The following is a 25,802-nucleotide window of genomic DNA, read 5'->3' as shown; positions in this document are numbered from 1 at the left end:
CATGCTGGAAGGAGAAAAACCCCCTAAACCAATCCCACCTTCCAGCACTTGACCTAGACCCAGCAGATTCTGGCTTTTCATGTACGCATCCAGGGACTCCTTAAATGCGCTGAGGGCTTCTTCCTAGAAGTGAGTTCTGGACCCGTGGCCACTAAGTGATTCTCCCCTCTTATCGATTACTTTATATCTATGCCCCCTGGTCTTTGATCCCTCAACTGAAAGAAATAGGCCCTTCCTATTAATCCACCTTGGTTTCTTATAGTTTTATATATCTTAGATAAGTCTTTCCTCAGCCTCGTTTGTTCCAAAGAGAACAACACCAGCCTAAACATTCTGTCCTCATAGTTAATATTGTCTGGCCCTGGCAGCATCCTTGTAAATGTTCTCTGCACCTTTTCCAGTGATATGTCTCTCCAGAACTGTATGCAATAGCCAATCTCTCTAAATTGAATTAGATGTGACTAGATTAGAGAGCAAAATGAATGTGCAGGTTCTGCCCAGGTTACGGCAGGCTTCCGGTCCTGAGAACTGCTTGTAATCCGAACAGTTTGTAAATCAGAATTGTGGCTGCACAGCAATGTATTTAAATAAAAACATAGGCCAACCAAGGGCAACGTGTAGTTAAACCAGGGTATTTAACCCCACTATTCATATTTGTTTGCGAAACGAGTTTTCACACAACAGAAGATGCCTGAAGCCCCGCAGTAACCAGCAAATCTATCCCACCAGACTCTCAAATGCTTGTTCAGATGTATGGGCTGTTCCTGAGTCTAGCATTTGTAATCTGGGGAGGACCTGCACAGTTGGGATTTGGAGTTGCAGCTTTGAGTGAAAAGAACACAGGGTTATGGGTGGCAGTCACAGTGTTGACATCACTGTTACAGATGTCTTCACTTATGAATATTTTGTTGTTCATGGGTCTGGTATGAAAGAATCTTTCTGGTCCAGACCAGGAGGAATTAACTGAAAAGTGCATGGTTTTCAACAGCATCAGCTAATTTGAAATTTTGAGTAATTCAGAGTTTCGAAGAAGTCTTGGTCTAGAGATTCTGTGGCTGTGAATCAAGACGCCTATCTGTAATTCATGCTTTTGTGGGAGAAAGGAATAGAAACTATACTGAAAGTGTTATATGAAGAGGGGTGGGAAGTGTGGGTTCTGGTATGGGCTGGTGGACTGTTGTTATGTTCTGTTTTGTGTAATTCAACAATTATTTCAAACATTAAGGAAAATATGGCCAATGCCCCAAAAACTCAGCTGGTAAATGCACTGCTGAATGTAGCTGAGTTGTGTAGGTGCTTGTAAATTCAAGATGAGGTAGAATTAACTGAACATTGCTTTTTTAAAATCTTTTTGACATTCTGATTTCAGGATAACACAAAATGTAGCAGCAGCCTGAATCTCCTTTTGTACTTTATCAGACCAGGAGTCAAGGCTACTTATAAACCCTTGCCATCTGAACTGTCAATGTATGTAGAGAGCTAGCTGTGTCCCCAGCTATCTCTAGTATCATCATTTTTTTTCCGTTCTGGAGTGTATACCCACGGAATGCTGGCAAGACACATTGGCTGAGTTTCTAGGCTATACTGGCCAAAGCAGCAATTAATGGACAGAGTTTTCACAGACTGGGGCGCTGACTATAAGCCAGGTATTCCAGAAAGGTGACTGGGGTCAAAATTCTACACGTTCCTCAATGATGCATTCATAACATGTTTAGAAATGTTTTGGGTCATTTATGAGGCTTTGTACAAACAGAGCAACAGCCTGAGCAGATGCTAAGTTCCAGTCCCACTGCGTGGTGTCTGATATGAGTGATGAAGGTATTGTAGGAGCGAAGAGCATTTGAAATGTTGTGCTCAAATTTGAAGGGCAGCACAGTAGGTTTCATTTGGGATAACAGAATGGAGAAATAGCTTGAAACAAAACACTATGTAACTTCTCTTCAATTATCCTGGTGGATGATACAGCAATAATAGAGCTGCTGACTCATTGTGGCAGTGACGGCAAGATATGCAGGATTCATCTGTTAAAGAAAATGGTAGTTGCAGGATAGAATTGGCATTATTTCACATTGTGGTGGGAGAAAAGCTGTGTGTGAAAGACATTTGGAGTTCTGTGCAGTTCTTTATGGAGCCTGACATTACGTACAATGATTCTGTCAATATCCATCAAAGAGAATTTAAGTATCAATGGAGTAAAGTGGACTAAAATTCCGTTAATAACTTGTTCGTGTTTTGTTAGAATCAATAAAATGGGCTGAATTGTTAGTGGCCTCTGGCAAGGCTAATCTGCTTATGTAGGATCATTATAAGAGCTTCATGCTGAGCTGTAGATGCCTTTCCATCTTTTGAACTTTTAACACTCACTCAAACCTTGTATTGATCGGAATGAGATAAGAATAATATCTTTATAGGCAAGTTAAGTTGTAAGGCTACAAGGAGGAACCCCTTCTTAACCCCCCCCCCCACCCCCACCCCACTCCCTCCCCATTGAAAAAGGCTCCATGTTAAAAGTGTGAGTCTAAAGCTTTCTCTGCTGGGAACAAAATTGAGAAGAAAGGTCAGCCAAGACTTGAGCACTGGGTAGCGGTTAGCTCAAGATCCAAGCTTCATTATTGAGACTTGTGCACAGAATTCTTGGCTGCCGCATTACGGAGAGAGAGTTGCATTTTTGAGGGGCATTACTGAAGGAGAACTGGCAGGACTGAGGGTCCTGATGCAGGGTTTTGACCTGAAATGCTGACATTAGCTTCACCCCTCCACAGATGCTGCATGACTCGCTAAGTTCCTCCAACAGATTCTTTGTTGCTCCAGATTCCAGCATCAGCAGTCTCCTGTGTCTCCAGTACTGAGAGAGTTGCACTGTTGAAGGGTTATCACTGAGTGCTGCACTGTCAGCAGCAGTAGTGAAGATGTGGGGCATGAAGGGCCAGCTCTGAATTGAGGGTCTTGAACTCACTGGAAAGAGTGGTGGAAGCAGGACCTTAAATTATACCATTTCTGATAACAGCACTTTTTATATTAAAAAACTATCCAGAGTTATTTAATTGGGGCATAGATAGGGTGAATGTGCACAGTCTTTTTCTCAGGGTTGGGGAATCAAAAGCTAGAGGACATAAGTTTAGGGTGGGAGGGGACAGATTTAATAGGACACTGAGGGGCAACTTTTTCACCTAGAGGGTGGTCCATATGTATGGAACGAGCTGCCAGAGGAAGTAGTTGAGGCAGGTACACTAACAACATTTAAAAGACACTTGGACAGGTACATGGGTATGAAAGGTGTGGAAGGATATGGGCCAAACGTGAACAAATAGGACTATCTTAGACCAGTTGGGCTGAAGGGCCTGTTTCCGTGCTGCATGACTCTATGACTTGAATATTTAAAGTGTAGCTGGATGAGCTGTAATCTACAAAGGCTACAAGTCAAGAACTGGAAACTGAAATTAGGCTAGAAAACTCTTTGTTGGCTGGCATTGACTTAATTGGCCGAGTGGCCTCATTCTGTGATGTAATTTCTATGAATTTAAGCACAGCAGGCTTAAAGGAGCAAGTGAGAGTTTAACATTTGCAGTTTATAAATCAGATGAGGTGTGCAATGTGTAAGGGAAGATGAGGTATGGGAGTAAATATCTGAGGTATGGGAATATATTTTTTATATTTCAAAAATAAACTTTATTCATAATAAAAAAATATATACAAAAGAAGAAACAGTGCAAAACTTTTACATTCATGGTTATTATATTCAGTAGTGTTAACTCATTTTTCAACAGCCAGAGCACTATTGCCATTTACACGGCCTCCTGGGGTGATACACCATTTCGCTAGGGGAATTGCTTTGTCGAGCGCCTTCGCTCCATCTGCCATAACAGCCAGGGGCTCTCGGTGGCCAGCCAGTTTAATTCCACTTCCCATTCCCACACCAACATGTCTGTCCATGGCCTCCTCCACTGTCAAGTTGAGGCTAGATGCAGATTAGAGGAACAGCACCTCATATTCCACCTTGGTAGTCTCCAACCTGACGGCGTGAGCATCGATTTCTCTAATTTCTGGTAACCACTCCCGTCTGTCCCCACTTGTTTTCCCTTATCCCACCGGCCCCATCACCCCTTTTCTTTCCCCTCCCCACCCTCTCGATCTGCCCATCACTACACATTCCTCCCTCTGGTTCCCCTCCTCACCTCCTTCCCTTTATTCCATGGTCCACTGTCCTATCCTATCAGATTCCATCTTCTTCAGCCCTTTGTCACTTCCGCTATCACCCCTCAGCTTCTTACATCATTACCACTCTCCTCTCCCCCACCTACCTACCTTCCCTCCTCACCTGGATCTACCTATCACCACCAGCTCTTGCTCCACCCCGTCCCCCCACCCTCTTATTCTGGCTTCTCCCCTCGTTCTTTCCAGTCTTGATGAAGGGCCTCAACTCGAAATGTTGACTGTCCTACATAGATGCTGCCTGACCTGCTGAGTTCCTCCAGCGTTTTGTGTGTTACACCATTTCAATGTTTGAATGGCTTCCCCACCCGACTCAGCCCCTCCCCATGTGGTAGCGGAAGGAGCCCAGACTGTGGTCCTTCCCCACAGAGCCTTAGCATTGGCTGCACCGAGCTTCAGTGCGTCCCTCAGCATGTACTCCTGCAGCCTGGAATATGCCAGTGGGAATATACATCTTCAGTGAGCTCTGAGCCACCTCTAACCAGTGGCTGCATTACAATAGTGACTGCACTTAGTACTTTGTTAGCTTTAGGATGAACTGAGGTTGTGAAAGGCACTACATGTGCAAGACTTTCTTTATTGACAGAGGACTAGGATCAGATAGCTTGCTGTTATTCATGCTGTGTGCCAGATGAAAGGATTTTACTGTTTGAGGGAGAGTCAATGGATCCTGTATGTTGGGAGCATTTTGCTTGTGCAAGAAATTCAGTCCTGGTGTGTTATGCAATTACTTGTGATTTTGAAGTTATTTTTCAAAGAGATGAATTCCTAAATTATTCTCGGGCCTGCACTGTCTTGTTGAAGCCCTGTGACCACCAGATTAGCAGGTTGCCACAGGCGGCTGTGGAGGCAAAGTCATTGGGTATATTTAAGGCAGAGATTGATAGGTATCTGAGTAGCCAGGGCATCAAAGGTCATGGTGAGAAGGCGGGGGAGTGGGGCTAAATGGGAGAATGGATCAGCTCATGATAGAATGGCGGAGCAGACTTGATGGGCCGAATGGCCGCCTTCTGCTCCTTTGCCTTATGGTCTTTTCGCCTCTTTTCCACTTCCAGCTTTCCTGAAACACGAGAAACAGTTCATTACTCATGCTATTTACAGGAGTCAATGGCAACAGTACATTCTGTGGGGCTTCTGGAAAGGGATGGAAAGGATTCACAGTTGGATTTGGCGGAAGAGTCGTGGGAGATGAACGAGCACCTGGTTCATGAAGTAGGTTTTGAGGAGGCTTTATTACAGTGGTGTGGTGAGGAAGGACTTCGGTTGGAATTTTAGGGGGGACCTGATGGTTCCATCAAATTGAGGAAAGATCTCACATCCATTCACGTTATTCTGTTCTGTATGATGGGGCATTCAGGGTCCAGTGGGTCCCAGATTACAAGTTCAGTTGGGCCAGGTCTTAAATTGCAATGAGAGTCATAGAGCTGTACTGCACAGAAAACAGGCCCTTCGGCCCAACTCATCCATGCCGACCAAGTTGCCTAACTGAACTAATCCCATTTGCCTGCATTTGGCCCATTTCCCTCTTAAACCTTTCTTATCCATGCACCTGTCCAAATGTCTTTTAACTGTCATATTTGTACCCACCTCTACCACTTCCACATACCCACCATCCTCTGTGTGGAAAAAGTTGCTCCCTCAGGTCCCTTTTAAATTTTTCCCCTCTCACTTTAAACCTATGCCCTCTGGTTTTAGACTCCCCTGCACTGGGGGAAAAAGACTGGGGCTATTTTTCACCTTATTTATGCCCCTCATGATTTTATGAACCTCTAAAAGGTTAATAAACCATAATGATGTGCTAATAGATTCCTGTTGGAAAGCAGGTCTCCGGGTAAGAACTGGAACTGGTTTGGGTTACTCTGCTCTCCAGCAGCCTCCATGGGCATTCTAGCTTTGGAGGCTACTTAGAGAAGCCACGGACAGAATATACATACATATGAACATGTAAATTATGAACAGGAGGAGGCTTCTTGGCCTCTCAAGCTTGCTGTACCACTTCATAAGATCACAGATTATCTAACTGGAACTTCAAGTCCACTTTCTGTCTACTTGCAGCAACTTTCACCCCTCTGCCTCTGAGTCTACCTCTGCCTTAAAAATCTTCAAAGACTACTTCCACCAGCCTTTCAGAGAAAGAATTCCAAACGCTCATGATCCTCTGAAAAGTTTCACCTGATCTGTCTTAGCTGATCCCTTATGTTTTAACCCATGACCGCTAGTTCTACATTCTCCCACAAGATTAAACTGCTCTCCACATCCAACCTGACAAGATCCCTCAGGATCTTGGATGCTTCATTCAAATTTGCTCTCATTCTTTTTAACTACAGCAGTCACAAGCCTAGCCTGTCCAACTTTTCTTTGTAGGATAGCCTACCCAAACCAGATATTAATCTGGTAAATCTTCTCTGGAATGCTTCTGATGCATTGACATCATTCCATGGCAGGGAGAACAATACCATGCACAGTCCTCCAGCTGTGATCTCACCAAGGTCCTATATAACTAAAGCATAACCTCATAACTTCTGCATTCAGTTCCCCTAGCAATAAATGATAACATTCTGTTAGCTTTCCCAACTACTCACTGTACCTACATATGAGCCTTTTGTGAATCATGCACTAGGATACCTAGTTTCATTTCTGCAGCCCAGAGCTCTGCAAACTTGCTTACATAATAGGTTTCTTTATTATCTTTCTTACCAAAATGTTCAATTTCACATTTTCCCACTTTATACTTCATTTGCTAGATCATTGGTCACTTAAGCTACCTATATCCCTTTGTACTCTCCTTATTATCCTTGTCAAACTCCCTTTTCTACCTATCAGCAGCAAATTTAGCAACTATGCCTTGGATACCTTCATCCAGGACATTTATATAAACTGTAAAATGTTGAGACCCCAGCACTGATCACTCTGGCTTACTACTCATTACATCCTGCCATTCAGAAAAGACCCAGTCACACCTACTCTCTGTTTTCTGTTAGTCAGCCAATCTATCCATGGCAATATGTTACCTCATGTATCATAAGCTATTATTTTCCACAATAACCTTTGATACAGCACTTTCCTCAGGAGGCTAAAGAAATCTGGCATGTCCCCTTTGACCATCACTAATTTTTATCAATGCACTATAGAAAGCACCCTATCCGGATGCATCACAGCTTGGTACAGCAACTGCTCTGCCCTTGACTACAAGAAACTGCAGAGAGTTGTGGACACAGCCCAACACATCACAGAAACCAGCCTCCCCTCTATGGACTATGTCTACACTCCTTGCTGCCTTGGTAAAGCAGCCAGCGTAATCATAGACCCCAACCATCCCGGACATTCCCTATTCTCCCCCCTCCCAATGGGCAGAAGATACAAAAGCCTGAAAGCACGTACCACCAGGCTCAAGGACAGCATTTATTCTGCTGTTACAAGACTATTGAACGGGCTTCTAGTACAATAAAATGGACTCTTGACCTCACAATCTACCTCGTTATGATCTTGCAACTTATTGTCTGCCTGCACTGCACTTTCTCTATAACTGTAACACTTTATTCTGCATTCTGTTATTGTTTTCACTTGTACTATCTCAATGCTCTATTGCAATGAATGATCTGTATGGCTGGCATGCAAAACAAAGTTTTTCACTGTACTTCGGTACATGTGACAATAATAAAACAAGTTACCAATTTATCAAACGCTTTCTGGAAATTTTAGCACATGCATGGTTCCCCTGTATCCACAGCACACCTTGCTTCTTCAAAGAATTGCAGTAAATTGGTCATATGTGGTTTCCCCATTCACAAAACCATATTACCTTTGCCTAATTAATTTTTCCAAGTTCCTTGCTGTAATGTAACCTCTTGACAAATTGAGGTCGAAGTACAAAGGAACCAAGAGTTTTTCGTGTAGCGCAGTATGACTTTTCTTTGGCTGGAAAATGCTTCTGGGCGCCTTACAATTGTGAAAAGTGCTTATAGAAATAAATGCAAGCAAGGCGCTGAAGGAGAAAAGCTTACAAGAACAACACCAGCACACTGTACAGTACTTTTAATGTAGTTAAACATCCCAAGGTGAGAAGTAATGTTGCAAATCATCCCATAAACTAAACATTGAAGGATTTATGGTTCAAATTAGTAAAACAAAAATTAATTTTAGACTCATTGCCAAAAAGTATTTCACACAAGGTTGGGATCAAACCCAGGAATAGAATTAGTTAAGAATTAGTTGGGTGCTGCAGTGGGGTGGCTGTTGAATGCTCTTGGACGATGGGCTAAAGACCTCCCATGTATGAGTTTAACTTGTGACCTTGTGAACACTTGCCTGAAGAATGGCTTCGTGGGAAAAATACTCTGGGATCCATAGAAACACACCGCAGATGAGTCATTGCCTTCGGCATTGAAAGGCAGAGAACTGGCCAAAAAAACAAAGTTCTCCAGCTGATATCTAAAGGAAAGAAATAATGAGCCACAAGCAGACGGCTTTTAATAGCTTTCCCACTGTAATCGGTCTGCTGTTTACTTTGTCTCTTTGAATTTGCTACAGGGGACAGGCTGTAGACCCTGAGTCAGTTGTGGGCTGCATTCAGAACTTCTGTTGTCTCCAGCATCTGATCCCATTAATTGCACATCAGGAGTTCCATTCCCTTGGTAGCTGAGCCACTCAACAGATTCTTGCTTTTCTCCAGTGGGTGCCTGTTTCTCTCCTTGTGCTGACATTCAAACAGACTGTGTAGTGCACAGCAGGTCTGCATTTATTCAACAAGCCAGCAATTCTGCAATTAGAGTCTTGTCCAAATAAGTAAAGAACGCACTAGCCTCTTTGGAGAGGGGTTTGCCTATGTAATTGATATTTCGTATAGTCTGCACGTGTGTTTAATTAAACCAGTGTGGATGTTATTTGAATGAAGGAATTGGCAACCAGTTATTACCGCAGAAATCCAATGCTATAAAGTTCCTTTGAGGTGTTTAGTGTGCTTTTAGGTTCTGCACAATTAAGGTTACCCCTTGTTTCTTTCCGGGAGTCTGCTTCATTAGGAGGATGTGGGGAGGTGGTCGAATTGTTAAAAGGCAGCTTAGATCTGATATGGTTTTCAAAGAAGAATCTTAGAATGGTACAAATTCTGGCACGAAGACAGGCCATTTGGCCCTTTCTTTTGCTAGCAGTCTCACTGGAGTACTCAGAAGGGAAAAGCTGGTTTCCTGATTCATGCAGTACAGCAAGGAACGAACCACCCTGCCAAAACCCATTTTTTTTTAGTTAAGGCAGCCTAGTTGTTATGACCCTGGACCAGTGAACCAGAGCTTGTGAGTTCAAAATCTACCGGGGCAGATGGTAAATTTGGCAACGTGGAGGTTGTTTGCTTCACTCATTCCTGGTCCGTGCAGTGCATGACTCCACCAAACTCTGAGCCTGGCGTGGAAAGCAGGTGCTTCTTTTGATGTTGGGACCAATTAGAGGCAGCTTTAATCCTGAATTTTAATGCTGTGCCTCATTTGCCGGTGATTGTTGAGGGCACTCGGTTTCTAAAAATGGCAGTGTTCTGGATTTTTAAAGAAAATGACACACAACACTGGAGCGCTGCCAAGCTGTTGCCTTGGGTGGCGACATTTTAGCCAGTGTGGGGGTGGAGCAGTGGGAGGGAGACAGCAAAGATAATTAATCCAGGGAGGACACAAGATCAGGAACAACGTCTTGAGATTTTACTGGCCTTCACACAGAGGTTTTTCCGCTAATGGAGAGTAAGAGTGTAAAATATGGAAGCAGGAGAAAGCTAAACAGTTGTTTGACCTCCTCCCCACCTCTTCTATTCAATAAGATCACAGCTGATTTGATTTTAGACTCAATTCTACTTTCCTGCCTGAGCTCTTGATTCCCCAAAGTATAAAAATTTATCTACCTTACCCTTGAATATAATTAGTGACTCAGCGTCCTTGGCTTTATGGGATAAAGAAATATAAAGATTCACAATCCTTCTCTCTCATCTCATTTTTAAATGTGCCGCCCTTATCCTGAGACTTTGCTCTCTAGCTCCAGACTTCCCCACCAGAGGAAATATCCTTTCAGCATTTGCTCTGTCTTGCCCCTTCAAGGTCTTGTATGTTTACTAAGATTCCCTCTCTTTCTTCTGCAGAGAGTACAAGCCTAATGTGTTTAATATTTCTCCATAAGATAACCACTTCTTCGTTAAAATCTATGTAATGTACCTCCTCTGCGCAACCTTTAAGGCAAGAATATTCGTAAGTAAGGAGGCCAAAACTGTACGGAATGTTCCAGAACCCTGGGAGAAACTGGACAGTCTGGGAGGAGATATAGATTTGAAGACACAGTTGATGAGACTGGTCTTCCTTCAATGATCCAGTGTGGTTATTGGGGCGGTAGTTCCCAGAAGAATCAGGGAAGAGTGGGTGTTAGATCAGACTGCAATAGTAGAATGGTAATCCAATGTCAGAGCAGAGAGTTGCAAACGGTTGGACTTGGATCAGAATCAGATTTATTATCACTGACTTAGATGACGTGAAATTTGTTGTTTTGCAGCAGCAGTACGGTGCAAAGATATAAAATTACTATAAATTACAAAAATAAATAATTAGTGCAAAAGGAAGGAATAACATGGGTTCATAGATTGTTCAGAAATCTGATGGCGGAGGGGAAGAAGCTGTTTCTGAATCGTTGAGTGTGGGTCTTCAGGCTCCTGGTACCTCCCCAATGGTAATAATGGGAAGAGGGCATGTCCCAGATGGTGAGGGTCTCTAGTGATGGATGCCACCTTCTTGAGGCACTGCTTCTTGAAGATGTCCTCAATGGTCGGGAGGGTTTTACCCATAATGGAGCTGGCTGAGTTTTCAACCCTCTGCAGCCTCTTGCGATCCTGTGCATTGGAGCCTCCATACTAGGTGTGATGTAACCAATTAGAATGCTTCCCACTGTACATCTACAGAAATCTATAGAGTTTTTAGTGACATACCAAATATCCTCAAACTCCCAATGAAGTAGAGCTGCTGGCGTGCCTTCTTCGTGATTGCATCAATGTGTTGGGCCCAGGATAGATCCTCTGAGATGTTGACAATCACCCGTACGTGGTCAGAAACTAGGAATACATTCAGGCTAGAAGTACTAAATTATGAGTATGCGTTGCATGGACTGGGTTTATAGACCCTTGAATGTCGAAGGTTAAGAGATGGTCTATGTGAATCTTGGTCAACAAGCCCAACATTAATTTCTTATCCTTAATTTACCTATATCTGAGTAGCTTCTGGGCCATTTCAGAGGTCACTTAAGTGTCAACCACAGCGGTGAGCCTGAAGTCACATATAGGCCAGACCAGGTAAGGACGGCAGGTTTATTCTCTTGAAAAGCATTAGTAAACCACTTGGGTTTTCATGACATTCTGATAATCTTCTAGTTGGTTTTGTTTTTGGCCATTATTATTTTGCCTATTGGATATTCTAACTGGTATGTCAAATAATTAAAGAAGTCAATAGAATTGATTTCCTCTGGTGGGAGATGCTTAAATAAGGAAGCATAATCTTAAATTAGAGAAGTTATTCAGTGGATTGTCAAAAAGCACTTCTTCACATGAAAGCAGTGGACATCTGGTTCCAACATTACCTGAATCTCCAGCATCCTCCCTGTTCACACCAGAGGAGCAAATAAAAATCTTAAAATCGAGACTGGTGGATATTCATTAAGGAAGGATGTAAAGGGATATGAAAATAAGGCAGTAGACGAGGATGAGACATTGATCAGCTGTGAAGTAGCTAAATGGCAGAACAGATTCGACTGCCCTCCACTTGATCCCGTGCCTGGGTTGACGGCAGTAGGCATATTGATGTAAGAATAATCACTGGAAGAACGGTGGGGGTGTTGCCTTTTGCTGCTGTTTTCTTGCCTGTCTGTCATTGCACAACTCAAAAGCACATTTAATGGAGTTCAGCTGCATGCACTTCACCCAAAGCTGTCTGGGCTTGTCATAGAAACAGAAACAGCCTCAAAAACCCAGTGGAGTCAGCAACACCTGAAACAAGAAAGTTTGTTTAATGAGGTTCTGAAACTCTAGCCTGTTCTTTCTCTTCTCCAGGCACCCACTGACCTTCCATACACTTACACTAGTTTGCTTCCAGCACAGATTTGTGGTTCTTGCCATCCTTTTCCCATATTACTAATCAGTGCTGCTGAAACTGTCGGTGAAACGTGGCAGTGGCTGACTCTGCAGGCGTGCTGAACATTTAAACCTGGCTAATGGGAGAGAGTTTTTTTTCTGGGTCTGGACAGTTGTGAGTGAGTGGGATGTAACCTCGCATATTGCTTGCATTAACAATGCAAAATGTTTACCTGAGTTTGACATGATAGATGTAACTTTGTGCCTCTCTCCTTGTTTTCTTCATACTCTATCAGATACCTAACTGTTGGTTTACTTTCACTGAATGCGATTAGACAATTTGCTAATACTTGGATGATCCTCACATGAAATTGCTTTGAAATTTGGAATCCAGTCTTCCAAAGTTTTTCCATTGGCTGTATTAGGCAATAAACCTGATCCCACTGGGAATTATGAGCTATCGACATTTGATGCACTTGCATGGTATCTTGTAGCTACTGGCAATAGAACCTGGACAGAGTAGAAGAATTATTTCATCAAAAAAGAATTGTTACATGATGCTTATTGGGATTATTCAATGAGAAACTAAATGGATTGAACATAATACAGTAATAACTTGGCAATTTATTTTCAACAGATGTGGCACAATGGTGTAGCTCGTAACGCTGCTACCTCACAGTTTCAGTGACCCAGGTTTGATCCTGAGCTCGGGTGCTGTCTGTGTGGAATTTTCGCATTCTCCCCGTGACCACGTGGGTTTCTGCTGGGTGTTCTGGTTTCCTTCTACATGCCAAAGACATGTAGGTTAGTAGGTTAATTGGCCACCATAAATTACCCCTAGTGTGTAGGTGAGTGGGAGAATCTGGGGGAGCTGATGGATATACAAGAGACGAAAAAAGGGATTAGTGTTGGATTTGTGTAGAATGAACACTTGATGGCCGGCGTAGACTTGGTGGGCTGCAGGATGTGTTTCTCTGCTGTATGACTCTATGATCTCCAAGAAGTACTAGTTGTTGCAACAAATTATCTGCTGGAGGAGCTCAGCGGGTTGAGCAGCATCGGTGTGTGTGGGGGGGGGGGGTGGTGTGGGGGGAGGAATTGTTGACATTTTGGGTCAAAGGACCAAGTACTGCTGCTTTGTTGTAACTCCTTTTAACCCTAGTGGTCAGTGAGAAGATTTCCTCTGCTTATGTATAAGGTCTTTTCTGAAAATCCCAGCAAGTGGGATTCTTAAGTATAGGGTAGAAATTTACCTTTGTGACAGGCACATTAGTTATAATATGATGCACTTTGATTTTTAAAAAAAACTTTTGTATTTCCCGGGGCCTTGCATCAAATCAAATGATTTGTATTTTTGATTATGGTTTTCACTATATGCTGACACAGGGTTAGAGTGCCAAGTCTAGAGGAAGTATTTACTATTAATTTAGATATTTACTTCAAAAATCTGGTGTGATAACGTTACTAATTTAAGGACCTACCCTCTTATATCTAGGTTAAGGGTATAGATCTCAGAATAAGAGGTTGGGCATTGGAGATGACAAGAAATTTACTTCATGTGGAGGGATGTGAATTTTTGAAATTCTCTACCCAAGAGAGCTTTATGGTTCAGTGTTGAATAGATTCAAGGCAGAAATCAATAACATCTTGGATATTATGTGAATCAAAGGATACTGGACATTCTCTCTTCTCCCCCCTCCCATCGGGCAGAATATACAAAAGCCTGAAAGCATGTACCACCAGGTTCAAGGACAGCTTCTATCCCGCTGTTATAAGGCTATTGAACAGACCCCTAGTACGATAAGATGGACTCTTGACCTCACAATCTACCTTGTTATTTACTTGCACCTTATTGTCTGCCTGCGCTGCACTTTCTCTGGAACTGTAACACTTTATTTTGCATTCTGTTATTGTTTTCCCTTGTACTACCTCAATGCACTGTTTTAATGAATTGATCAGTATGAACGGTATGCAAGACAAATTTTTCACTGAACCTCGGTACATGCGACAATAATAAACCAATTTACCAATAGGAATACTGCGGGAAATGCTGTGATCTTATTGAATGACAGAGCAGGCACCAAGGTCTCAGTGGCTTACTCCTGCTTGTATTTCTTATGTTCTTGTACGAGTACGTGTTCAGGTTTATGTAAAAATGGACAGTGGTGTGTATGTCTTTAAAGTTGGCATCTCTCCACTCTCATAATAATTTCCTGTACCCCCATAATGGGAATTGGCTCTGGCGATTTGCCTCTCATTAACTATGCCCCCTTGCTAGCAATGCTTTGTCTGGGAGGAGAATGTAATTGTATAGAATAATGGAATAGTGCAGCACAGAAGGATTCCATTTGACTTGTTCAGTCTTGTGTCAGCTCAGTCCAGATAATTCCGCTAGTTGCTCATTACCACATCCCTACAAATTTTCTTCAAGTATTTATCCACGTAAGGACTACTATTGGATTTGGCTCTGCTGCTCTACCAAGCAGTGCATTCCAAATCCTAGCCACTCATTCATGTAATCTCTGATTCTATTGACAGTGACCTTATACCTGTGTTTTCAAACTCTGTATGAATTTTCCTTACCTTTCTCTGCTCTGAGCTCCTCAAGTCTGTTTATTGGTATTGGTTTATTATTGTCACTTGTACCGAGGTACAGTGAAAAACTTGACTTGCAAACCGATCGTACAGGTCAATTGATTACACAGTGCAGTTACATTAAGTTAGTACAGAGTGCATAGATGTAGTACAGGTAAAAACAATTACAGTACAGAGTAAAGTGTCACAGCTACAGAGAAAGTGCAGTGCAATAAGGTGCAAGGTCACAATAAGGTAGATTGTGAGGTCATAGTCCATTCATTGTATAAGGGAACCGTTCAATAGTCGTATCACAGTGGGGTAGAAGCTGTCCTTAAGTCTGGTGATACGTGCCCTCAGTTTCCTGTATCTTCTACCCGATGGAAGAGGAGAGAAGAGAGAATGTCCCAGGTGGGTGGCGTCTTTGATTATGCTGGCTGCTTCACCAAGACAACGAGAGGTAAAGACAGAGTCCAAGGAGGGGAGGCTGGTGTCTGTGATGCACTGGACTGTGTCCACAACTCTCTGCAGTTTCTTGCGGTCCTGGGCAGAGCAGTTGCCATACCAAGCCGTGATACATACAGATACGATGCTTTCTATGGTACGTAACTGAAGTTATTCATCCCTGGGACCATGATATCAATTGCCTTCAGTACTCATTCCAAACCCTTCAACTTGGACACAACACTGAGGTCAAACCAGTATTTCGTGAAGCGTTCACATATCTTTTTGTCTTTTGTGTCCGGTCCATTAAGCTCTGTATCCCGTGTAAGGTAGAAGGTAGTTCCAGTGACCTGGGATGTCTGTGAGGAATTTGAATGTTCTCCTTGTAACTTCTTGAGTTCTCTGTGGGTGCTCCTGTTTCTTCCCACATCCCAAAAATGAGGTTGGTTGGGTGACTGGGCTACTGTGAATTGCCCCTTGTGTAGGTGAGAGAATCAGCCTGGAGCTGATGGGCATGTGAGACAGAATAGGTTACAGGGAAATGAGTGTGGAGATGGGATCGATGGGATTGCTTGGTAAATTGGCATAGACTTGATGGGTGGAATGGCCTACTATGTTGCAAGGAAATATGAGAATGCACTCTATTATCTACTTGCTGCAGTGTGGTGATGTACAAGATGACTGGTCCTGGTGATAATTCCCTGGGATAAAAACGACAACTGTAGTCACAGATCAGTCACCTCACTGACACCTCATTCTACCCTTGCCCCTAACTCGATCTTCCTCTCCTTCAGGTGAAGTGTATAACTAGGGCTTTTTGCTTCCTTCTGGTGTTGGTTTTTCCTCTCCAGTATGCAGGAAATAAACTAGAATTATGTGCAATACCATTAATGTGCAGAATAACAACTTGTCAGGATCTGGGTAAGACCAAGCATGAGGAAAGTGACATCTCCATCCAGATGGGGAGTAAATTATTGATCAATGGACATTCAGACTAACTCAGGATGAATAAGCATTGCGTTAAGATCATTTTACGAGGAGGCTGATGGATATTTTGAAGTGAATTATAGAGCATTAGGCTGGCTGATTTGGGTTTGTGTAGTTGTAACCTATCATCATGGCTTAATGACCATTGCCGAATTGCAGCCTGCAGTAATGTCTGTTATGTATAATTGTACTGTAAAGTTTCTGTTTTTAGCTGGCAGGGATTGTAGTTGCAGATGCATTGTAAATTTTTACTACATGTGCCTGAGCTCTAATCCATCCCTAAAATTTCCTTTATCTGCTGACTGTGCTTAGCTTTGACTGATCTCCATACAAGTACAATATGCTCCTAAAATTTGCCATTAATGAATCATCACAATCAAGGAGGCCACACTTATGGTAGGTGGTCTTTGGGACCACGGCCCTGTGTTAATACAGAGCACGGAGGGATTTGATCTAAATGTGAGCTGTGTTGTGTCCACTCTGAGAATGTGTCAAATTGATAATATCAAGAAAAAGTGGAGAAAAACCCCATTCTTGATATCTGTCACCTTGGTGAATTCACTTAGAAACAAAACGTTCATCCAATCTAATGACGTTCATGCTGCACATAGCCTGTTACTAACTGGTGTCAGGCCCATGACTGGACTATTAGTTTGAACGTGTAGGTTACATCTTCGCTCTTGCAAATTAATTCTTGCTTTTAGAACATAGTACAGCACAATACAGGCCCTTCAACCCATAATGTTGTGCTGACCTTTAAACCTCGCCTAAGACTATCTAATCCCTTCCTCCCCCTTTTTCTTCTTCTAAGATCAAATTGACGCCATTATTTTTGAACCTCAGCACATCATGGAGTCATACTGCACAGGAAAAGGCCCTTTGGCCTACCAGGTCCACACTGACCATCAACCACTCATTTACACTAAATCTACATTAATCCCATTTTTTTTGTCCCTATGTTCCCATCAACTCTTCCCCCCACCACCCACACCCAGATTCTAATACTCACTCACACACTAAAGCAATTTACAGTGACCAATGAACCTACCAAAATGCATGTCTTTGGGATGTGGGAGGAAACCCACGTGGTCACAGGGAGGACGTGCAAACTCCACACAGGCAGCACCTGAGGTTGGGATTGAACCCGGGTCTCTGGCACTGTGAGGTAGCAGCTCTACCAACACTTTGACTGCAACAGATCAAGTGAAAGCTTGGGATCCTTTTTGAACTAGAGCTCAACTTCAAATCCCACATAGAAAAGTCAAATCTAAAATAAGAACAGAAATGCCATGAGTAGTTAGCACATCTGGTTGCATCTGCAAAGGGCAAGAGTGGGATTGCTGAGGGTACAGAGAGGGGTCGGAAGGTTGGAAGGCAGGAAAGGTTAAATGACAAAAAGAATAAGGGTAAAAGAAAAAGGAGGATGAACCTGGAGCGTAGAGAAACTAAAAATGAATTGAGGTATAAATGAGAAAGCAGAAGTCTCACACCAGCAGGTTCGTTCCCTTCAATCAGTTGATTCTTGAACCAGCTGGCAAAACCCTAATCACCACTACAGTTTAGCAACACTACAACCACTCTGATCACTTTGCACTAAAATGGACGGTTTTTTTTGTTCTAATCTGTTTTTGTTTCTCTTGTAAAAATTGTGTTTATGTTTTTCTTGTGAATGCTGCTTATATGATGCTCTGAGCCTGTGATGCTGCTGCAAGTAAGCTTTTCATTGCACCTGTGCACACATGGACTTGTGCAGATGACAATGAACTCGACTTTGACTTTATTATAATGTGGAGACACAAGAGACTGCAGATGCTGGAATCTGGAGCAATACATAAGATACTGGATGAACTCAGCGGGTCAGGCAGCATCTGTGGAGGGAAATGGACAGTCGACATTTTGGGTCGAGACCCTTCATTTGGACTGAGAGATAGAGGGAAGATAGCTGGTATAAAAAGGTGAAGGGAAGCGAGAGCTGGCATGTGACAGATGGATACAGTTGAGGAGGGGAGATAGGCAGAGGGAGGAGGGTAGAGTGGGAATAGCGACAGGTGGAAGTGACAAAGGACTGAAGATGATGGGATCTGATAGGAGAGGAAGGTGGAGCCTGGAATCAAATAAGAGAGGTGATATGGGCTGTTGGGAACAATGGAGGAAGCAGAGTCAGTAGAAGGAGTGTGTGGCCAATGGGCAGCCTATCACCCCTCCTCACCTGGATCCACCTATTGCTTGTAAGCTCTTGCTGCACCCCTTCCCTTCTCCTTTTTATACTGACCATCTCCCCTCTGTCTTTCAGTCCAGATGAAGGGTCTCGATCTGAAACATCAACTGTTCTTTTCCCTCCACAGCTGCTGCTGGACCTGCTGAGTTCCTCCAGCATTCTGTTCGTTGGTTGTAATGTACCTGGCCATAAATACTGCTTTCCTCATACTCAGGTTGAGCATTAGCACAGAGTAAGGGGTCAGGATGGAGAAGCCAGAGTGGGAATAGGATGGAGAATTCAAGTGATAAGTGACTGGGAGACTTGCAGACTGAAGGGCTAATGGAAAGCAGTCACCCAACCTCTGATTTGTCTCCCTGTGCAGAGGAGTCTGCATCAAGACAGAAGTAGTTGGTCATTTAGAGAGACAATGCAATCAAACCAAGTCAATGTCGTTTTATGTAAGTAAAATCATGTTTGATCAGTTTGATAGAGTTCTTTGAGGATGTAACAAGCCGAGTTGATGGGGGAACCTGTAGATGTGTTGTATTTGGATTTGCAGAAGGCATTTGAGGAGGTGCCATATAAAAAAAAAACTGTTGCATTGGTTAAGAGCACACAGCTAACATGGATTGAGTAATGGACACAGCTCTGTCCATCATGGGCACATTCCTCCCCACTACTGACAGCATCTACAGGAGGTGCTGCCTCAAGGGCAACATCTATCATCAAGGATCTCCACCATCTGGGTGATGCCCTGTTCTCGCTGCTACCGTCAGGCAGGAGGTACAGAAGCCTGAAGTCCCTCACCACCAGGTTCGGGAACAGATACTTTCCAAAAACCATCAGGTTCTTGAACTGACCTGCACAACCCTAACCCTACCCCAGCAACGGAACACTACAGACCACCTCTTGCATTACCATGGACTTGTCTCTGATTGTGTCTTGTTTTTGAATGGTCTTTTTTTCTTCACCGTCTTGTACAATTTATGTACAATTTATATTCTGTGTGTTGTCTGAACCTACGTGCCTGTGATGCTGCTGCAAGCAAGTTTTTCATTGTACCTGTACCTCACCATACTTATGTACATGTCAATAAACTCGACTTGAGTTGAGGTTGGTTATTCACAGAAGGCAGACAATCGGAATAAATGGGTCTTTTTCAGGCTGGAAGGATGTAACAACTGTTGTTGGGTTTAGTGTCATGTGCACAAGTACATCAATTCCTGGCCCTGAGATATTTCTTGTGAATATTAATCACTAGGAGGAGGGGTGGAGTGCACAGTTTCCAAGTTTGCTGATGACACAAAAATAGGTGGGAGGTCATGCTGTGATGAGAATGTTTGTAGTCTTCAACAGACTATAGATAAAACAAGTGAGTGGGTGAAGACTTGGCAATATCAGCTGGCAGGTGATGCAACTAGTTTGGAAGGTAAATGGTGCATTGGCCCATATTACAAAGGGATCGGAGTTTAGCAATATAAGTATCGAGAAGTATCGTTATAACTATGCAAGATAATGGTGAGACCACACATGTACAGGTTTGTTGCCCTTATTTATGAAAGTATATCCTTGCATTGGAGGCAGTCTAGAAGAGGTTCACGAAGCTAATTCCTGGATGTGAGAGTTCTCTCTATCACCAGTGGCTAAAGAGGTTGGATCTATGTTCTTTGGAGCTTTGAAGAATGAGACATTATCTTATTGAAACATGTAAGATCCTAAGGGGACATGACAAGGAAGATGTTGAGATGTTTCCACTAGTGGGAGAGTCTTGAATGAAGGGGTGCACTTACAAAATAAAGAGGTGATCATTCAAAATTGAGGTGTGTAGGAATTTCTTCTTGCAGAAGGTGGTGAATCTCTGGAATTTTCTACCTTGGAGGATTGTGGAGGCTAGATCACTGAAAGTATTTAAGGAAGAGGTAGATAGGTTTTTGAAAGATTGGGAAATTGAGCTCTGGGGAATTGGCATAGAGGAAGAGTTGAGGCCCAGGATAGATTGGTCATGAGTGTATTGAATGGCAGGGAAGGCTTGAGGGGCTGGGTGGGTTATTCTTTCTCCTATTTTCTTCTGTACTGTACTGTATATGAGCAACTATTATCACATGTTAACAGAGCAAATGTTTGGGATCTAGATTGTGTTAGGGAGGAAATGGGAAGATGTTGCATCTTCTGCATGTCTTAAAGGGAGGGGAGAGAGGAGTGCTTGATGACTGAGGAGTGCACCAGAGTGTTGAGGAGGGAGCAGCTGCTTTGTATGTGGGAAGGGAAGGTGGGGGGGGGGGGGGAAGCGCTGATCAGACATGGAAAATCTGCAGGGGAGATGGTTAGTTGGTGTGGGCTCATGTTCCTTGGAGGTGGTTCAGGATTATTAACATTCAGACTCTGCAAGGTAGAGGTCGATTTAACAAGCAGGAATACTATAACCTTAGGTTTGAAGCCTTTGGGCTGGATCATGCTTGGTCTGGTCTGCCACCCACTCCCTGTGCATTGCCTATGGGATCAGCCAACTTGCATGCCTGGATGTGACAACCGTCTCACAATGAAGGCTGTGGCTGATGACTAAGCCTCAGGTGGCCTAGAAAGAGAAAAAAAGTTCAAATGGATTTAAATAATCAAAAAAAAACTGTTGGTTTAAACCACAAGAAATTAATCGGTTATTATCACATGTACCAAGATACAGTGAAAAGCTTTGTTTGCATGCCATTCAGAGAGATCATTCCATACATAAGTACACTGAGGTAGTACAAAGGGAAAGGCAATAATAGAATGTAGAATATAGTGTTACTGTTACAGAGAAAGTGCAGTGCAGGTAGACAAATAAGGTGCAAGGGCCATGATGAGGTAGACTGAGACATCAAGAGTTCACCTTTATCATACAAGAGGTCCATTCAAGAGTCTGATGAGATGGTTCACCTGTGAGATGATGGCCAACACACCTCTCCAGTAACTTCCCTAACATTAACGCAAGAGTCACCAGTCTATAGATACCAGGATTATCATTGTTTCCCTTCTTGAATAATAGAACAACGTTAGCTACTTGCCAGTCCTCTGGGACCTCACCTGTGGCTAGAGAGGATATGAAGATACTGGTCAAGGCCCCAGCAATCTCATCTGTTGCCTCTCTCAATAACCTGGGGTATATCCCATCAGGCCCTGTGGACTTATGCACCTTAATACACTGGGGTCTGACAGCTCATCTCTGTTTTCCACGTTTGAGTGTGTCGGTGTAGAAGTCAAAGGCAGGCTAACCTGGGAGAAGAATGCTAACTTCTCTCCAGAGCTCCAGCCAGAGGTGAATATGTTTAGGCCCAGTGTTGCACTTGGATTTGAGTAAACAGCATGATGCAACTTTAGAGAGTTTAGGGGAAGGGAGCAGCGCCGTGAAATTAAGGCAGTCAATGCCACTTTGGCAGGTCACAGTGAAAAGATTATTAGGGTGTAAGAGGCCAGAGAGAAGGTCCAGCTACATCAAGAGCTCTGAAGACTCGAGCATGCACAAAGTTCAATTAATTTCCAATGTAGATTGCTCAAACTTCACCTGGAATGCCAGATCCAATGATGGGAGAGAGAATCCAGGTTGCAGGGGACGTTTCTTCACCGAAGAAATGGGGAGACTTGAAGGAGAATGGAGAGAACTATCGTTGTGATAAACGTAATATTGTTTGAGGTGAGACGAAGCTAAGATCTGGGCTAGGTCCAAGAAGGTGAGAAAGGGTAGTGAAACCAGAGTGATGGCTGAGAAAGGATTGTTTATTTCTATCTGCCCAGGCACACAGCTAACTCCCACCACCAGCACTGAAATTCGTACCTTTACTTTGTGCATTCTTCAGATGTGATGGTTCCAGTACCATCCTTGAATCTTCCTTCTTTCTGCATCTCCATTGTGCATAACACAGCAAGTTATCAAGGTGCTCACTCACTGACTCTGAATCTTTTCCCATGAATTCATCAGCTTAACTTCCTGATCCTCCTCCAACCCACTGTAGCTTTTGCCAGGAACTTGGACTGATACACATGATTGAGTCATAGAGCACTACAGCACAGAAATAGGCCTTTTGACCCATCTAATCCATGCTGGCCTGGTTTTCTGCCTAGTCCCATCTACCTGCACCCAGACCATAGCCCTCCAAACCCCCCCCCATCCATGCACCTATCCAAACTTCTCTTAAATGTTGCATCCACCACTTTCGCTGCAGCTCATTCCACCCTTGCACCACCCTCTGAGTGAAGTAGTTCCCCCTCAGATTCCCATTAAATATTTCACCTTTCACCTTAAACCTATGACCTCTAGTTCTAGTCTCACCCAACTTGAGGGGGAAAAAGCCTGTTTGCATTCACCCTATCTAAACCCCTCATGCTTCTATAAGATCTCCCCTCATCCTCCTGCGCTTCAGGAAATGAAGTCCTAACCTGTTCAACCTATCCTGTAACTCAGGTCCCGGCAACATCCTTGTAAATTTTCTCTGCACTCCTTCAAGCTTATTGATAACTTTCCTGCAAGTAGATGACCAGAACTGCACACAATAAGTTTGGCCTCACCAATGTTTTGTACAACTTCAATATAACGTCCAAACTCCTGTACTCAATGCCCTGATTTATGAAGGCCAATGTGCCAAAAGTTCTCTTTACGACCCTATCTGCCTGTGATGTAATTTCAAGGAATTATGGATCTGTATTCCCAGGTCCCTTTGTTCTACTGCACACCTCAGTGCCCTACCATTCACTGTGTAAATCTTATCCTGGTCTATCCTCCCAAAGAGTGTCACCTCACACTTTGATATTGTGGAATCTCCAGAATTTATATTTTTCAAACTAGGATCTAGAAAGCTGTTCTTTAGTAGTGCTGTGAGGTCTTGTAAGACCATGTGAGTGGGTTTAAACTCTCATCCAAAAACTGACACCTCTGACAGTGCTGCATTCCCTCAGTAATGTACCAAATTATCTACCTTGGCTTTTGGCAGCAAGTCTGTAGGATAGGGACCTGAACCCTCAAAGTTCTTACCAAGGCATGATGCAGCCAACTAAGCCATTTCTGAGACCTCAGCCACATGAGGAAACGGGGATCGTTCTCAGAACAGGGAAGATCAATTCAATAGAAGTGTCCAGAATTATCAAGAGTTTTAATGAAAATAAAAACACAAAAATATAGGACCATAGGTAAACCTTTCAAATCTGCTCCACCATTCAATCTGCCCCAGGCCTCAACACCTCCTCTGTGTCAGGTCCACATAGTCACCAATTCCTCAATGTTTCAAAAATGTATTTACCTACTCTTTACATCTCTCCAATGATCCACCGTCCACAACTGTCTGGAGCAGAGAATTCCAAAGATTCACCACCCTCTGTAAGAAGAAATTCCTAACACCTCAGTTTTAAATGACCACCCCCTTTATGTTGTAACTATGTTCCCTGGTACAAAACTCTCCCACGAATGGAAACTTTTCAACATCTACCCTGCCGCCCCTCCTTAAGATCTTATTCATTTCAATAAAATCTCCCCTCACTCTTCATAACTCTGAAGAACACAGGTTTAAATTTTTTAACTGCTCTTGATAGTACAGCCCTCACATCACTGGAGTTAGCCGAGTGAACCTCTTCTGGACTGCTTCCAAAGCTTATAAATCCTTTCTTAAATGAGGAATAGTAAATGGGAGAAAATTGTTTCCATTGGCAGAAGGTTCAGTAACCAGAGAACACAGAGTGAGATTTTAAGGAGCAAGTTATAATTTTTAAAGGGGAATTGGATAAACAAAATAAAATGAAAAATGTAGGGTTGAAGAAGAGCAGATGGGGTGAATTCAGTCACTCATTCAAAGAGTCCACTCCACCTGTCTTCTGCAAAGACAGTTGATGCCAGGCCAACTGTTAAGTTTCAGTCAAAGATTAATGGATTTTTTTGTTAACAGAAGACTTTAAGGTGGGCATAGTTTAAGGAGTTGGATCATGGATCAGCCATGAACTCTTTGAATGGTGGAGCCTCCTTGAGGGGCTGTGGCCTTGTTTCACTGATGGGCTGGCTGGCTGACTGACTCTGTGATCTGTGGCTCTATGCTTGACTTCAGTGGATATCATCTGGATGGTGACAGAGGTTCCATAATTCTCTTTTCTCTTTATTTTTTGAGGACTGGAAGCTCTAGTACTTTTAAAAAGTCTTCCTTGTGGTTGTGCAGCACTAGTTTAAACAATTTTGCACCGAATAGCAATGAAGACAGAGATTTATTGTTTTGGGGCTATTTTAAAGTACTGCTGAGAGCGGCAGCATTCCAGTTCTGTACTCAAATTGATCGATCTATTTTATGTTATTTCCTACCTCTCAACAAACAGATGTGCAGATTTTTAAAAACTTTTTAGACCCCTTCTTACAACATCTATGTGTTGTTTTCTCACTGGTTTCCAACAAGTCGGGAGAACCTCTGCTGTACCACCAGGAACGCACCACCAGGATCAAGGACAGCTTCTATCCTGCTGTTATAAGACTATTGAACGGACCTCTTGTACAATAAGATGGACTCTTGACCTCACAATCTACCTTATCCTGGCCTTGCTCCTTATTGTCTGCCTGCACTGTACTTTCTCTGTAACTGTAACACTTTATTCTGCATTCTGCTATTGCTTTTCCCTTGTACTACCTCAATGCACTGATGTGATGAAATGATCTGTATGGATGGCATGCAAAATGAAGTTTTTCACTGTTCCTCGGTACATGTGACAATAATAAACTGATTTGCCAATTAAATTTGATCTAATGATGCCAACCCTGGGAGCTTTCATCTCACCTCTCACCTCGCTCTCCCTCGTTGGTCGCTACATGCCTGTCATCGTTAAGTAACACTTCCCAATTGGAGGACAGGCAGGCTCTTTATTACCTGATTGGTTGAGTACTGATATCTGTCAAACAGCCTGTTTTTCCCACCTTGAGTATAAAATCAAAAGAAAAAGATACTATTTTAAAATCCCCCTGTTCCTTCTATGTGTGGTCAGCTCACAGCTATAATGAGGATTTTATTTTATTTGCAGGACACTCCTTATGCACTTGGCATTCCTTGCTGTTTTCAATATAAATACCAGTAATAAAAAGGGTGTTTGTTCACTCTGGACATGTCAAACCTCACCTTCTTTGAATACAAGGCCAGGCTTCTAATCCTAGGTCAATGGAAGCTTACTTTTGAATATAAATAGAAAGTAGTGGATAGCCCGAATTAGCTCCATGTGCTTCCCTTCGTTCTCTACATTTTTAAAACCCAAACTTGACTCTCTAAACTTGGTTGTTTTTTAACCTTTCCCCTAAATATTTCCTGA

The 25,802-nt window shown here is 43.0% G+C and overlaps 1 protein-coding gene across 1 annotated transcript in view; it reads left to right on the top strand.

Moving 5' to 3' along the window:
• LOC127584204 (bone morphogenetic protein 1-like) overlaps positions 1–25,802 on the top strand; it is a 203,848-nt gene that overhangs the window by 67,918 nt on the left and 110,128 nt on the right.

Source organism: Pristis pectinata, chromosome 29 (genome assembly GCF_009764475.1).
Source record: "Pristis pectinata isolate sPriPec2 chromosome 29, sPriPec2.1.pri, whole genome shotgun sequence".
Classification (NCBI taxonomy): Eukaryota; Metazoa; Chordata; class Chondrichthyes; order Rhinopristiformes; family Pristidae; genus Pristis; species Pristis pectinata.
Note: the sequence above shows the minus strand (reverse complement) of the source record. Positions and strands in the feature narration are given on the sequence as shown.